This window comes from Mercenaria mercenaria, chromosome 12, assembly GCF_021730395.1.
Source record: "Mercenaria mercenaria strain notata chromosome 12, MADL_Memer_1, whole genome shotgun sequence".
NCBI lineage: Eukaryota > Metazoa > Mollusca > Bivalvia > Venerida > Veneridae > Mercenaria > Mercenaria mercenaria.
The window spans coordinates 59,247,366-59,265,940 of NC_069372.1; positions in this window are offsets into that span (position 1 = coordinate 59,247,366).

The following is an 18,575-nucleotide window of genomic DNA, read 5'->3' on the forward strand; positions in this document are numbered from 1 at the left end:
TTTCCATAATGTCTACCAAGAATTTCATATACAATAAGTATAGAGACATGATTATTCTGCATTTTTCAAACTATCATTTACTTTCATATCAAGCATATATCAAAACTATTCAATATTTGGGTACAGTCAGGAGTAAGAGTTTATAGACTATATATCATAAGGCGATTTCTCGTCTTTTTTATACATTAGGATGCTCACTCTACTGAACAGACTTCTCAAGACTTTCTTTTGTCCGTGAAGGAGAAGAATTCTGTGAGATTATAAATCTTCAATTTTTGTGCTTTCCTGTTTCTAGTTCATACATCAATGATGTATGAACTAGAATTTGCAGGTACTTATTGGTACATCTACTTAACCCATTGCATAATCAATGGACGGTTATACAGCAGGGACGGAAGTCATGTGAACAGTTGTTAAACATGAGAAAGATCTCACGAAATGCAAGGTTGAAAGATGAAAAAGACTGCAGTGTCTTATTGATACCAAAATATTTAAAATCGGATGATTATATGATCATATGTAGCACGATAAAACTTTGATCGCTTCATAAACTTGGCCAACTCGTAACAGAAAGCGTTGTTGAATGTATCCGACTCATGCGCGAGTATTAAGAAATTCATTATTTTTCTTCAGTAACAGTATTTTGTAACGGTAAATATTTGAGTAACCAATTTCACACACATTCGAGCAATGCATTGGCAAATCTAAAAGTCCCCTCAAAAAGCACACGAAAATGAAGCCGAAACCATAAAATGTTATATCTAAGAAACAAGAAAATCTTGGCTATCTCCACTGAAAAAGAATAGTAACCTTGTTACGGATTCCAAAAGAAAAGTAAATATTCTTGTGGAAAAGTCTCAGTCAGACCGGAGCAGCAGAAGGAAGTAAGCTTAAGTGCGGATAAACGGCATACCATCCATTCCAGAATTAAAAATCAATGAGAAAGGAGTTTTGAAATATTACCTTTAGACTTGAAAATATCTAAAGCTATGTGGCCAGACCAATTACCGAACATTGTTTTGAAAACTTGTGCTCAAGAACTTGCATCTGCAATAACCAAAATCTTTCTGTGGATAATGGAACACTACCTACAGATAGGAGAATGCCAGTATTAATCCAAGATAGACACCTTGCAGAAAATTACCACCCTGTGAGCCTAACAACCGTTTTGTGTACAACTTTATAACATATTATATGTGGTCATTTAGTTTACTAAAACATTTTGAAAATTATTCTATACTCACAGATAGAAATCATGGTTTTAGATCAGGGTATTCAACAGAAACGCAAGTATTAGTAATCATGAATGACTTATTTAGTATCTTATGAAAAAAAATGCAAGTTGATATAGCAGTACTAAGATTGTTCAAAGGCATGCGACACCGTTCCACATGATAAATCACTATAAAAACTAGAGAACTACGGCGTCCATGGAAATTTACTTAACTAGCTATCATTCTATCTGAAAGATAGATTTATGAATGCTGTTGCAGAAGGTGAATAGTCGGTGAGTATGGATGTTGAATCCGGAGAACCTCAAGGAACAGTCCTAGGTCCTCATGTTTTTATGTCATATAAACGATCTCCCAGATTTAGTAAAATCTACACCACGTTTGATTGTTGACGACTGTTTATTATACAGATCCATCCGTTCACAGGACGGCCATCTTTTACTACAGAAAGCCCTACATGAACATGAAAAGTGGACAAATTTATGGGGCATGAAGTTTAATGCCAAGAAGTATTATATTTCAAGTGTTCGCCAGAAGTTATTTTATTTCTATGAACTAGATAAAACCATCTTACAGCGTGTGGACTCAAATCCTTACCTCGGTTTAGTTTTATCAAAGGATCTAACCAGGGAAACACACCTTACCAATATCTGTACAAAAGCCAATTCAACTTAGGAATTTTGAAGAGGAATCTTAGGAACTGTGCTCAAGACTGTAGGAAACTTGCATATATTTCACTTGTTCGGTCTTCACTTGAATACGGATCAGTTATCTGGATCCCTATCACGTTAAAGATATCGGCTCTTGAGAAAATTCAGAGACATTCTGCAAGATTCATTATGAAAGATTACCACTCCAGAGAAGATGGGTACGTGACTGACATATATGGGCAGTACACAGAATAGAAGACATCAGGCAAGATTAGTATTTAATATCTTTAAAATCATTAGGGGTATGGTGCTGGCAATCGATAAAAATAGTTATTTAACACCAGTGTAAAACAGAAGACGAATACGTCCCAAAATCATTATTGACAGTATGAGTTCCAACATTATAGAAAAAATCTGTTATAACCACTCAAATTGTTACAAAGTGAACATTGCGAATTCTGAGCAATTTAAACATTCATTTTTTTTATTATTTAAGGCAGTGCAGGAATGGAATAAACTGGAAGACAGTGTTGCATGCGCAGAGACAGTGGAGAGCTTTGAGGCAGCTCTTACGCATCCTTTCTGAACGACCAGTATTTGCCCAGACGCCTTATACCAGAAGTGGTCCTGCGTCGTACTTATACAGATATACGTATATACAGATAAATTGGCCATAAAAGTGATTGAATTAAAAATGATTATGTAGTGTTTTATATAGTACGTCGTGTTATGTAATAACTATTCCACATAATAATCAACGGTGAAGAGTATTGGATTGATACAAGCTGGACTATTTTACCAACAAGTAGCAAACCGTTTGGTTGTTCATCGGTCAAAACGTTTAGATTTCACCCACACTATCAAGCTACTGGGACAGTCCGTGTCCGCCGACGATTAACAGTCGACCGACATCGACCCTACCACGCCTTCTGCATCAAAGTTCTCATCAATAGAACTCAATGTGCGTTCAAAAGGTTCAACTATGATTCGAATAATCGGCGTCAAAGTCAGTCGTGATCCTGCGAGCATCGACGATTGTATGCAGGTATCAACTGCTCTGGTTTTCCTGGATCAGGATGAAGGTAGTAGAAGAAGGAGAAGAGTTCATTTGGGGCTTTGTGATTAGAGGTAGATCAATAAAAACGTGTTGCAGCCTGTCGTGTTGCCATTTGCCCAACAACATCCGCAATCGATGTTCATGCAGAGTACTACAGTAACGCTAAACGACAAGCGACCCAAGTGTCATAGCTGACAATATGGGTAGATTTGAGTCCTGTCGTACAATTATAACATAGTCACACCCGTGATCGTATAGTTATTAACAACGAGTTCAGTTACAAGTTTTACTACAACTTTTATTCTTATTTCATGTTTACTCACATTAATAAAAAACCGAAAAACCGAAAAACTGACTACGAATCTAAGAACACTACGTTTATAGCACATGTATCTTAGGGCCTGACAATTAGATCTACAGTAATACATCTTTGACATTTTAAGTTAAGTTATAATTTCTATCTACTTCGGTGGTATGACAGATATTACACATCACATACTAATTAGAATATTGATAAGGTAGACATCCGATATTAATAAAATTATTAGACTACCTCCTAGACTGTGATCATATATCATTTTACATTTTTATGTTTGAATGTAGTGAACTGAGCCAGTCTATTTCCTATGTCCAATATCATGATAAGTTGGTAATGGTAATTTTAACATCATTCCTCTGTTAAAATCTCTAAAATAGACCGGTTTTTGTCTCTATTCTAAATCATGCCTTACATATGATTTGAGCCGCGCCATGGGAAAACCAACATAGTGGATTTGCGACCAGCATGGAGCCAGACTAGCCTGCGCATCCGCGCAGTCTGGTCAGGATCCATGCTATTCGCTAACAGTTTCTCCAAGTCCAATAGGCTTTAAAAGCGAACAGCATGGAGCCTGACCAGACTGCGCGGATGCGCAGGCTGGTCTGGATCCATGCTGGTCGCAAACCCACTATGTTGGTTTTCCCATGGCGCGGCTCAAATCATATGTAAGGCATGATTTAGAATTAGGCACGTTAGAATCGACTTGTCTTGACGGTATCAGACCAAGATAGTAGTATATACAGTGGTACTTTTCCTGATAAATTAAAAGAAGCATGGATTATTCCTCAATTTAAATCAGGTAACAAACAAGACCCAGGAAACGACCTATATCCATACTTAATACAATATCTAAAATATTTGAACTTCACATTGCTACACAGTTACGGGACATTTTTAAACGAACAGACACAATACACAGAAGTCAATCGGGTTTCTACGAAAGACCCGTGGTGACATTTCAACTTCATTATTTCACGATTTCTGCTTCCTGATTTCACGATTTCCACTTCATGAATTCACGAATTCACGATTTCTGCCTCCTGATTTCACGATTTCCACTTCATGAATTCACGATTTCACGATTTCCACTTCATGAATTCACGATTTCACGAAAAAACTTCACGATTTCTTGATTTCACGATTTCATGATTTCACGATTTCTTGACTTCACGATTTCCACTTCATGAATTCACGATTTCACGATTTCTGCTTCCTGAATTCACGATTTCCACTTCATGAATTCACGATTTCCACTTCACGAATTCACGATTTCACAATTTCCACTTCATGAATTCACGATTTCACGATTTCCACTTCACGATTTCAACTTCACGAATTCACGATTTCCACTTCACGAATTCTCGATTTCATGATTTCCACTTCACGAATTTCACAATGGTGAAATCGTGAATTCGTGAAGTGGAAATCGTGAAATCGAGCATTCGTGAAGTGGAAATCGTGAACTCGTGAAGTGGAAATTGTGAAATCGTGAATTCGTAAAGTAGAAATCGTGAATTCGTGAAGTGGAAATCGTGAAATCGTGAATTCATGAAGTGGAAATCGTGAATTCAGGAAGCAGAAATCGTGAAATCGTGAATTCATGAAGTGGAAATAGTGAAATCAAGAAATCGTGAATTTTTTTCGTGAAATCGTGAATTCGTGAAGTGGAAATTCATGAAGTGGAAATCGTGAAATCGTGAATTCAGGAAGCAGAAATCGTGAAATCGTGAATTCATGAAGTGGAAATCGTGAAATCAAGAAATCGTGAAATCAAGAAATCGTGAAGTTTTTTCGTGAAATCGTGAATTCGTGAAATCGTGAATTCATGAAGTGGACATCGTGAAATCAGGAAGCAGAAATCGTGAATTCGTGAATTCATGAAGTGGAAATCGTGAAATCATGAAGCAGAAATCGTGAAATAATGAAGTTGAAATGTCACCACGGGTCTTTCGTAGGTTTCAGACCTAACCACTCCTGTCAGACTGCCTTAACATGTCTAATAGAAACGAGGCTGAAAGACATTGACATCGGGGAGTATATAGGGGCTATCTTTCTTGACTTAAGAAAAGCTTTTGATATGGCGGATCATGAAATACTGCTTTACAAACTTATACTTTACCATTTTAGAGACAGAACATTGTATATATTTAAATCTTATCTAGCGATTCGAACGCAGATTTTAAAAGTTAAGAAGTTGCATTCCAAAAGGATGACAGTACAATCCGGTGTCCCACAAGGATCCATGATAGGTTCTTTTTCTGATATTTTTTTTTTTTTGGTTGGATTTAACGCCGCACCGACACATGATTGGTCATATGGCGACTTTCCAGCTTTAATGGTGGAGGAAGACCCGAGGTGCCCCTCCGTGCATTATTTCATCACGAGCGGGCACCTGGGTAGAACCACCGACCTTCCGTAAGCCAGCTGGATGGTCTTTTTCTGATATATATATATCAATGACATGGCGTTGATTTCAAATACAACCAATATTGATCTATATGCCAATGCTCCCATCTTACATAAATCCGTCCAAAGTATTACAAAAAATCAGTCTGAACTTCAGTTTAGCCGCAGTAATGTCCATAATTGGTCTAAAATGAATAACATGTCACTTCATCTTTTAAAAACAAAATGTATGATATTAAGCACTAGAGTCAAAATAAAACGTACTAAAAATGCCGAGTTAATTTTAAATGGTTAGGTCATAGGAAACGTTAAGTGTCAGAAAGTTCTAGGTGTATTCATCGATGAAACTCTGTCTTGGCAATTCCATGTTAGTACAGTGGCCAATAAACTAAACTAAAACATTGCACCATTTAGAAAAAAGGCTTTTTTTTCTTAACAGACGAGATGATCTATTGTATTATATTTGAAGCCAGAGAAGCACTGAAACTTGATTAACTAATTATAGCTACATCTGCAAATATTACCGCAATACATCCTTTCTCACTTTGTTTTGGTTTTTCATTCATGCCCTTTACACAAATACTGACACACTGCCTGTGTCCTTGGTGGTTTCGTGGAACATACACCAATTAACTAATATCTCTTGTTTCCATAGCGGTTAGACGATATCATTTTGACAATCTTTATATTTGATTAAACCATATCAAATTCATATAAAATAATATTTAACATCAGATAGCTGTGCATTATTATTAGCTTATCAAATGTGGTAAAGACCATCTGAGGCCTATAGATACTGGTAGTAAACACAGATATTGGAACGGCTGTTGCGAACAGAAACTAATTTCAAACCTGTGAGTATGAAATTTCTAACTTTGTAGAGACACATTTTTGCTGAATTCATATTCTTTGTTGACAAAGCTGCCGCAGACGTGACTAGTTTCATAACACTTTTGTTTATTTCTATACTTTTATATTTTACAATCTGCGTAATCAATAGCAAGAAAATAAGGCTTTAATGAAAATTTAGATGAAAGCTTGGCGGGACAACAAAAATTAATTACGGTCATAACATTAAAAATTTCTAACGTTCTGTTGGAGAAAATAGTTTGTTGCCTTTATCACATAACGTCTCAACGAAAACAATAGTAACATATTTGTAAACTTGATAAGTAAACCACCAAATTCCATTCAGGATGGAACAATCTTCACAGCTTTATCTTCGGAACATTGTAATATAATCTATGAATTTTCAGTAAAAAGGATATACACAACATCGGAAAGAACAAACAGGCTGTTTTCAAGAGCATAATTTTTTATATCCACAACGCTTTAGTAAACTGTAATCTCGATATAAGTTATGACTTGTATCTAACAGTTAGGGCAGGTTTTCAACTGTAAATGGAAAAGCAAGTACACGTTTATTTTAAAATAGAAAATGTGGAAACTCCACAGATCGCTCAACACAGTAAAAATGAAAATGTTGCAGCCTTTTATGGACGGTAATGGAAATACCTGCCGCCCATGCCCTTTAGCCCCGTGTTGAGCAGAACGCATTTACACATGTTACAAGTACCAAAAAAAAAAAAAAAAAAAAAAAAAAAAAAAAAAAAAAAACAAGAGCGCCGTCCAGCGGGGCAATATACGCCCGAAGGGTTACATCAGAGGATGGGAGCAAAATTTAAAGAACTTGAATTTAAAGAATGTTGAAGCCCAAAGGACAGGAACATCAAAAAGAGGAAATCCCCCCCCCCCCACCCCCCCCCAAAAAAATGTCCAAGTCCAAGAAGAAAATCTTACTAGGTAAAGTTATGTCAAAATACATCTAAAAATTGGATGTACCATCCATGTTGTACCACAGAAAAGTGGTGTCAGTTTTTCCCTATAGCCAATAATAAAAAAAGTTTCAAAATAAGCTATTTATAGGCTATTTATAGTAACAAAAAGGGAAGTAATTCAAAAAAAATTATTGTAAGAGAACAAAAAGGTATTTTGCCAAATAAAAACAAGAGCACTGCAATGCAGAGCAATATACACAAAGCAAAGTCATATATGACCTTTGACCCCTAAGTGTGACCTTGACCTTGAAGTGAGTCATCCAAAACATGCGCTCTGCACGTCGCCTCAGTGTGGTGAACATTTGTGCCAAGTTTCTTTGAAATCCTTCAAGCAGTTCAAGAGTTACAGAGCAGACAAAGCAAAGTCATATATGACCTTTGACCCCTAAGTGTGACCTTGACCTTGAAGTGAGTCATCCGAAACAAGCGCTCTGCACGTCATCTCAGTGCGATGTGCCAAGTTTCTTTGAAATCCTTCAAGCAGTTCAAGAGTTACCGAGCGGACACGAAACACTCATATGACCTTTGACCCCTAAGTGTGACCTTGACCTTGAAATGAGACATCCAAACCATGCGCTCTGCACGCCGTCTTGGTGTAGTGAACAGTTGTGTCAAGTTTCTTTGAAATCCTTGAAAGGGTTCAAGAGTTACAGAGCGGACACGAAATTGCTAATGGACGGACGGACGGACGGACGGACACCGGGACCATAATATAATACGTCCGTTCGGGCGTATAAAAATTCTGAGACATCCGCAGATGTGTTCATACGACGGTGCCCATGGAGCCTCCGATGATACACTAGTGTGTAATTCCACGCTGAAAAGCGGCGTACGTCCCCAGTTAAATTAATGGGCTTGCCCTAAACGAGAAAACAATGGGCTGAACTAAATTAACTGAAATTTAGAAGTGGGGTCTGATGTTAAGGAGCTTGTACTTCACAGAAACTGCCAAAAAGACCAAATTAAAAGGCAGACACCATATCCAAGGGGCGATTATACAATAACCAAAGCTATGAAAGCGGGAGCATTGGATCCAAGCCAAAATGTTCCAGTTTAAAAACTGAACAGTAACAATAACACAAAATAAAGGTCGTCCTGAACGATATGAAAAGATCGAAATATAACAGCTCCGATTAAGCAAAAGCAAATAACTTGTTACAGTTACAAAAATCATATACACTGCGCGCAGATGGCATTCAGATTAAAGTAGTTCTGCACGTTCTGGTCATTTTTTCTACAATTTAGAATTTGATTAAACCCTGGTTTTTCAGAATTTTAGAACGTACGTAGTTATTAATAAACAAGAAAAATCAACAACAACACGTGTAGCGTTTGTTCGTAGATAATTATTAACTTCCAACGCTTCGGCGTTAAGCCTTCATCAGGGAAGAATAACAATAAAAACAACGGACGTGACGTCGTTAAACAACGTCGCGTAAAAAAGCGGTAAAATGTATACAAAGTTTAGATCTACATTATTTACAATGTTAAATGAATTCAAAATAACGTTTCTTTAAACGGAATTAACAAACATACCTAGTAAAATTGTCGGATAGTGTTTATACATAATTTCCCAGACTTATGTATATAAAAAACATACGTAGAAAATTCGGAAAATGAAAAAAAAAAAATAGGGTCGTATGCTTGATTTTTTTGCTAGATTGTATTGAATATTTTTGACCTCATGCAAGATTTCATAATGGAACCTATGGAAAAATCACAAAGGTTGATGACATTTTCGCGTATAGAATTATTTCTACTGTGTAGATTTAATGAAGATTCTCAAAATTATAAATGAACACATGATGTATAATATGGTGAAATAAGACATGCACATCTGTGTGCTCGTTTTTTAAAGATATTTGCTCATGATCAAGGAGATCCGCAAGCTTGTTTTAAGGTATAATTTGGAATTAATTAACGTGTCATTTTCTTAATATCATAATTTATCTCTAGTAAGATGATAACGTTGCAGTTCTCATAAATTTACTGACAGGTTGCCATCAATTCATAAAATGAGGCCGAGTCCAGTCTTTGTTCTACGTTATCCAGATAAACGACGTTACGCTTTTTCTTCCTGTTTATCAAACATGCAGAACCTTTTCTTAATGATTGAAAAGCAAGGAAATTGCCTTGAAAAAAAATGTTTCGAACCGAGACAGCCGCGTAATTTAGGATGTGTATTAGTACAATGTGTACTAGTTATTTGAAGACAAATGAAATTATGCTATGTGTCATTTTTTGTTCAAATTCAAGAACAAATAAAGACTTAATTTAAGAACTTGTGAGTGATTTTGTTGGCTTTGGCCGTTTTCATTTAGATCCAAGGACTAATAAAAACATGTTAATAAGTTTTACAATAATGTTTTCATAAAACGTAAGTATATGATTTTCCTCAGATTGGTGACATGTGCAGGGCTCGAACCAGCAGAGCGGAGGGACAAGCGATTCGAAGTTAACAGCCTTAAATTTTCAGCCATGGGGGTCCTTTTCTATACAACTGCTATTATTTTCTACGTTTATTATGGTCTGAAACAAACTTTGTAACTTTGAAACTCGATATCTCGAATTCGCTTATCTAAAATTTCCGGTCTTGCCGAATACACTTTTAAAACCCGTCCCCAAACACGTGCACAAAATAACATTTTTTATTACATGACTGTATTCTTTTGTTTCTCTGATTGGCTGAAAACGGTTCGAAAAGTAATGAGTACATATCATATCAACTTATCTTGGGTTATAAATAGTACGAAAATAAAAATAGATCGGAGTAGGTGCTTGGAAAACCAATATCAACCTGATTTGGCCTAAATTTATTCCTTATTTCTTTATTAAAGATACAATTGTAATAACAAGACTGACTATACATTTATTCATGTAATCAAACAATTATTGACTTTTTCATAGGTTGATATCAGGATTTATCAACCCGAAAAGAGTTATATTCACCGAGCCGATATCAACCTATGAAAAAGTCGATAATTGTATAAAGTCGAATTTTAGTTATCTCGGAGTAAAACGCTCGACCCCTTGGAATCCGAAATACCGAGTTTCAGCTTTAGAAAGCAACGACAGCCAAAACCAAATCGTGCTATAAATGTATATCTGTTCCGAAGACTGGTTGATCAGACATAATATGATATCAGTTATCGGTAAAACATGACTGTGTTGCTTTATGCCGCACAAAACATGCAGATTTAGCAGATTAAACGGTGTTCCTTGACTCTTTTTTTTAAAATCCTAAAAAGCGATGAAAGGTGATGAAAACGGAATGGTGCGATAGCACGATGACGAAACAACGATGGTGAAAACGCGATGGCGCGATAATGAAATCGCGATGGTACGATGGTGAAATGTCTTTTCATGAACGTACCATTGCGGCTTCACCATCGTACCATTTTGTATTTCCATTAACGTACCATCACGTGCAATTTCATTTTCACAATCGTGCCATCGCGTTTCCGCCATCGAACCATGATGGGCAGTAGTACAGTAGGATGTCATCTGATTCTAATACGGAAAGTATTTTTTTTTAAAATGTGTAAGTACTAAGTTACTGTTTTAACTGATGAAAAAGAAATTCAATGTAGTTAACTTTTGTTTCCATTACCCCAAGTTAATCATAATTACGTATAAAGGAACAACGCATGCTTAACCGGAAGGCGATGGTAAGATGGTGAAAACACGATAGTTTGGTGGTGAAAACGCTATGGTACAATGGTGATAACGCGATGTTACGAGGGTAAAAACGCGACGGTACGATGGTGCAATGAGATGGCACGATGGTACGATAGTACGGTGGTGAAAACGCGATGGTGCAATGATGAAAACGCGATATTACATCGACATTTTACCATCGTACCATCGCGTCTTTATCATCATACCATCGTGGATACAATAAAAGGTCACAATTGTTCAAACGGAACACCGTAGGTTTACAATGTTCAGCTATGCTCTGTGCGAAAGGACAACCTATATTTGTTGATGTGCTATATGTATATGTTACAAAAATGTATAAAGAGAATCGACAGTTAATCATAAAGTGGTAGGAAAAATAATACCTTATGCAAATATCATCTATAAAAACGAAGTTCTGAGTCGGCGTATGTAAGTGCCTGGATAATTAATAGTATTACATTTGTGTATGATATAACAGCACTGTTAATAATTAATGTTATTGCGAGGGAAACATTACAAAACAAATGTCATATTTGATCGCGGATAATGTCAAAACATTATTGCCTATATCGATTGTGTTGGAAATGAATATCATATTACATATATTTTGCAATAATTCTGGTATAAAGGAAAGACATATGACGGTATTAAAACCAGACTGTATTATTATTTCCGGTTTAATCACATAACAAAATAACCAAGGTAGCAGATGCCGGTTTTCGGACTCCGAAGACGTTCGGAGACCGCAATCCTATAGATTCAGCACAAATCACATAAACACAAAGAATTGAAAGAAATAAAGCATACAGTAATCATCTATTTTTTTTCTCTCTAAACAGTATCATCCATTTATAAGACTCTGTAGCCCATACATAACTAATAGTGAAACCATGTTGGCCGTCATTTGACCGACTTTAGGACACTAATTCCATTAAGATCAGCTAAATGTTTGTCAGAAGTTTCAAAATGTCCATTCCAGAGTACCAAAGCACAAAATTCGCTTTGAATAAACATTTTTAACGAAAACCAGGTGGTTTTATTGAATTGAATTTTCCTGAAATCATCGCTATAATACGATATATGTAAAGTCTCGAAAACGTATGACAAATCGTTCAATAAAGAATTTGGCCAATTTACTTGATCTGTTGTAAGTTAAGTGGACTATGGTACTGCAAAGCAATTTTCAGGCATTATCCTAACCTGGTTAGCAAAATTATGAAATTGCGCTCGAGGTAACAATCGTTTTGTTTTGAATTCGTATGTCAATAAAATTTGAGAAATGATGTTATACATAAATAGGACTTTTAATTTTTATGCTCTATTCCAGCTATACGAGTATATCCCATTACAGGGACAAACAGTTCTTAAAGGATATTCATGTAGAATCGTCCTTCTAATTATCTGTAGTATCGGTATGACCTTTTGAATTTTTACAGCCGAACATCTCCTCTCCTCTTACAGTTTTCAAGGGATATAGTCTAAACTGACAGAAGTATTGCATGTGCCTATTTTCAGAAAAAACAATGCTCTGTTTATGAATGAAGACTCTTTACAACTTTACAAAATGTATTATACCAATCAAATTAGAAGTCAGCGATGTTTTTGTACTTTTACTAATGGACCTGTCCGTTATTTAGGTTCTGTTTGTTTGTTTTGGGTTTAACGCCGTTTTTCAACAGTATTTCAGTCATGTAACGGCGGGCAGTTAACCTAACCAGTGTTCCTGGATTCTGTACCAGTACAAACCTGTTCTCCACAAGTAACTGCCAACTTCCCCACATGAATCAGAGGTGGAGGACTAATGATTTCAGACACAATGTCGTTTATCAAATAGTCACGGAGAACATACGCCCCGCCCGAGGATCGAACTCACGACCCCGCGATCCGTAGACCGACGCTCTACCTACTGAGCTAAGCGGGCGGGCCCGTTATTTAAGTAGTGAATAAGGCAACGTAAGTCATGCTGATTTCCCTATTCGGTAGACCTCTCAAACGTCTATTGAGTTTGCAACTTCAATGCAAGGGACCTGACTTAAACTTATAAGAATGCAAGTCAGGATATTTACTGTGTTAAGTTATGGCGCTTACATCAAACTTATATGCACATTTTCAGTTTGGACAGAAATTGATTATACCGGGATCTATAAAATAAAACAAGACAAGGTTTAGCTTTTATCTGGACTGATCTGAAAAAAAAATATAACCAATGCGTTCTCATAATGGGAGTCGGTGGGTAAATCACAAATTTGAGCCGCACCATAAGAAAACCAACATAGTGCATTTGTGACCAGCATGGATACAGACCAGCGCAGGATCCATACTGGACGCTAACGATTTCTCTAATTGCTATAGGCTTTAAAGCAGGCTGGTCTGGATCCATGCTGGTCGCAAATGCACTATGTTGGTTTTCTCATGGTGCGGCTCATTTGATGACATTTTTGTGTATAAGATAAATCATTCTCTCTATTGTGAACAGTACCCTGACTTTATTGCTTTATCTTGAATTATGTCACATGGATGGTGGTATCATTTCTAGTTTTATCAACAAGAGGAGGAAGCGGGGATTGGGTTGTAGTGGTATGTGTGTTTGTGTGTGTGGGGGGGGGGGGGGGGGGGGGGGGAGGTCTAGTTTTCTATATGGCTATATGGACAACTTTGAATATTTTCCTAGAAACTGCTCGCTCGATGTCACAGCAATGTTCCTTTGTTGACCCTCTACCAAAATTGTTCAGTCTAGCTTGAGCGATATAGTGTCCTCAAGACCTACTTGTTTTTATTTACATATTACTCTTTTACGATAGGGCATGACAACGTTATTATTTCACAGCAATGTTCCTTTGTTGACCCTCTACCAAAATTGTTCAGTCTAGCTTGAGCGATATAGTGTCCTCAAGCTGCTGTTTTATTAGTTTTATCTTTCGATGGGCACTGACAATTCTATTATTTCACACAGCAATGTTCCTTTGTTGACCTCTACCAAAATTGTTCAGTCTAGCTTGAGCGATATAGTGTCCTCAAACCTACTTGTTTTTATTTACATATTACCCTTTTACGATAGGGCATGACAACGTTATTATTTCACAGCAATGTTCCTTTGTTGACCCTCTACCAAAATTGTTCAGTCTAGCTTGAGCGATATAGTGTCCTCAAGACCTACTTGTTTTTATTTACATATTACTCTTTTACGATAGGGCATGACAACGTTATTATTTCACAGCAATGTTCCTTTGTTGACCCTCTACCAAAATTGTTCAGTCTAGTTTGAGCGATATAGTGTCCTCAAGACATACTTGTTTTTATTTACATATTACTCTTTTACGATAGGGCATGACAACGTTATTATTTCACAGCAATGTTCCTTTGTTGACCCTCTACCAAAATTGTTCAGTCTAGCTTGAGCGATATAGTGTCCTCAAGACATACTTGTTTTTATTTACATATTACTCTTTTACGATAGGGCATGACAACGTTATTATTTCACAGCAATGTTCTTTTGTTGGCCCTCTACCAAAATTGTTCAGTCTAGCTTGAGCGATATAGTGTCCTCAAGACCTACTTGTTTTTATTTACATATTACTCTTTTACGATAGAACATGACAACGTTATTATTTTTTGTTGTTGTCATTCTCTCCCATCATAATGTTTTTCGCTAGATGTTTTAATGTATTTTTGTGACTTTTCAAAGATAGGCCGAAGTCGTAAAATGAGCGAATTTATATGATAGCATAATTTGATTTTTTTTTTGAAATTGTGAAAAATTATCAACAGCATATTTTTCTAAGCGTAGACTAAATTTCAAATTGTACGTTCAGTAATTTTTAAGTTACTGGCAAAGAACTAACGGCGGGTTAGCTCATTCATGTCCTGTATAAATACAGTGACACACTTACTGTTTGTCCTGGATTTATTTTGGGAGCAGTTTTCATTTGTTTCCATGACATCTAGACGATGTCATTTAGCTAATGTTTATAATTAATCAAATTTAGATGAAATATTCATGTGTTCCTGATCAGTCAGTCATTCTTATCAGCTGCACAAAATTGTAAAGGCCATGCATACACCTGGGGATATGTGAGTATGAGTTTTTAACATTTTGGTAAAATATCAACAAAACGGCTGTATACGGAGATTGTTAAAAACTGCTGAATTTATACAAAATGCAGTATAGCTTTTATGGCGTATTTTTTTACAAAAATGCCAAACACTCCACGTTCGAACTCTATTTCTAAACTATAACCTGCGTTTTCAATAGCAACGAAATAAGACTGCGTATATATGGATGACGTTTTAGTATTTATCACTTTCGTGATATAGCCCGCCCGCTTAGTTCAGTAGGTAAGAGCGTTGGTCTACGGATCTCGGGGTCGCGAGTTCGATCCTCGGGCGGGGCGTATGTTCTCCGTGACTATTTGATAAAAGACATTGTGTCTGAAATCATTAGTCCTCCATCTCTGATTCATGTGGGGAAGTTGGCAGTTACTTGCGGAGAACAGGTTTGTACTGGTACAGAATCCAAGAATACTGGTTAGGTTAACTGCCCGCCGTTACATGACTGAAATACTGTTGAAAAACGGCGTTAAACCCAACAAGAAATATCTTTAAAAATGATGGTCGGCGAATTGTAATAAGGAAAGAAGTTTATGAATTTTTCATCTAACATTCATCTTTCATCTAACATTTTTCAAATTGCAAAACTAAACACCGCACTTTAACAATTTAAATGGTCCTCTATTATTTTTTCGCAAAGGTTTCGTAGGGTTGCAATTTTGTTTCGTTTATCCTTAGACGAATAATTACAGCAGTAGTTTGATGAAGATTCATGAAGCGGTTCATGAGAAGAGGGCATTAAACGTGTTTATATTTTTAGCTAAATTGGCCCCTATCCCCATTTGTAGCAAAATAGCAGGAGACCTTACGATATTGTTACACATTTGATAAAAAATCCATTACATTTTAGTGGTTAATGCGAAGAAAGGCATATCTACTTTTAGCTATAGTGGTCCCTAATAGGGCCCAAGTTCCTATATAAATAAATTTGGAAGAGGACCTTATAATGATGCTCCAGACCAAGTATGACAAAGATCCACCAAGCTGTTCATGAGACGCTGTGTAAAGGCATTTCTAGTTTTAGCTCTACTGAGCAGCCCCTAAAAGGGGTTAAATGTCCCAGCTGAACAAAGTTGGCTGTGGGCCTAATAAAGATGCTACAAATCAAGTTTGATTAGAATACATGAGAAAAATTCAATTAAAGGATTTTTTTATTTATTATTTTTATTTCTTTCTAAAATAGGCCAACTGACCCCGCTTTAACAAATGCATATCCGCTATTCATGAATCTTTGGACAATGACGTCACACCTATAAAAAGTGAAGGTCAAGCAAAACATACAATTGTAATTATTTCAATATTTCTGTTTCATAAGCAAAGTTTGACCGTATAGTCATATCACATAGATAAACTGTATACCTTCATTTCAGAGTAATGAGATTCAGTCATTATATAGCATAAATATATTAAAACAGATTTCAACTGAGTTCAATATTTGCATACCATACTAAAGAAAATTATTCATATATAATAAATCAGTTAAATATTTTATAACAAATATATCAAAGCAAACAAGTACTCATTTCAATATGCAATCTGAATAAGTCACAAAAGCAAGAAACCTTTTCATATACAGACGACAATTGTAACAAGGAAAATCTTTTAAAAAGCATTTCTCTACATAAAAGACTCTTTTTACACCCTTATTCGTGTAATACGCAGACCGTATTCAGCTCTTTCTTTAATTTGATGAATGTTGGTATTTGAACAGGTTTTTTTTTTAGATATATCAATATTCTTGCTAAATATACTGAGCCAAAGTTAGCTTTAAAACTGCGAACAGCGTCGTTTAGGATAAACGCTTTGTCTACATTTCACTCAGCGTAGCACAATCAACAGAGTGAAAGAAATTGACACTCTCGTCCAATCAGGCAGAGTGTTGCATAAATCTTCCATTTTGATAAATTATCTATAATGCGTTATCAAGTAGTTTGATTTGCAAACTGAAGTCACGTGGCATAAGTACCGAAAACGAATTTAGACGGCGTCGCCGAAAAACAAACAAACAGAACTTTCGTGATAATCTATATCCTTATTATATTTTATGATATCAGTTAATATTTTTCATCATTTAAGGATACACCAAAATATGTTGAGCGGTATAGGGTTATCATGGCCGACTTGTTTTTATGAATGTAATTTAATCGATAGATGGCAAGAGAAGGCATAGCCTGGCTCCCTGGCTGCATGGTTATTTTTATATAAATACTGGAAACATTTTGTAAGAAAATTTTACACCTCTAAAATAGCACAATTTTATCTGATGGCTGAACCATATGTTCGGAGCCAGGGGCAATAAAAAATCTCAATATAGAAACAACCTTCTGGAGTTACTTCCCTCTTAATGAAGAAAACTGATATATGTAAATAAGAACAAACATAGGGACGGGAGCCAGTCTAGAGAAGGCAGTACATAACGTTATCTAAAGCTTGGAATGAAATAAAACTATACTGAGCCAAAGAGTTAACCCGAAATTTGCTATTTTGCAAATACTTCAAATATTTCTGAAAGTACATTTCTTAAATTAAGGGGACAATTAGATCGATCTATCAATAAAACATAGCAAATTTTCAATGGTATTAACTTACGCTGTGGCACCGTTAAATGTCGCAATAATGAAGATTTTATTTTTTTTAAGAGGAACTGTTTAAATTTCACGCACATATTGAATACTCGTACTCTTTACGATGGGGTATGACAACGTTACTATTTTTCATTTTCTTCCCTCATCATGTTTTCCGCTAGTTTGTAAATTCTAGATGTTTTAGTGTTTACTCTTCCAAAACTGTTCAATCCAGCTGTAAATATCATTGGTGAGATATATAGGGTCCTCACGACCTACTTGTTTTTATTTACCTATTACTCTTTTACGACAGGGCATGCCAACGTTATTATTTTTTGTTGTTGTCATTCTCTTCCATCATAACTTTTTTCGCTAAATGTTTTAGTGTATTTTTGTGACATTTCAAAGATTATATGATAGAGTAATTTGACTTTCTTTTTTTAAAATTGTGAAAACGTGTTAACAGCATATTGTTCTAAGGGTAGACTAAATTTCAAAATTCTACGTTCAGTATTTTTTTAATTTACTGGCAAAGAACTAATAGCGGGATAGCCATTTTGTTCAGTATAGGTTAACCAAGTTTTTACATTATCCAATGCAACTCTGTGCATCCTTTCTCTCGTTGTGTATAAATATAATGACACACATACTGTTTGTCCTGCATTTATTCTAGGAGCAGATTGCTCTTGTTTCCATGACGACTATAGACGGATATCATCCAGAT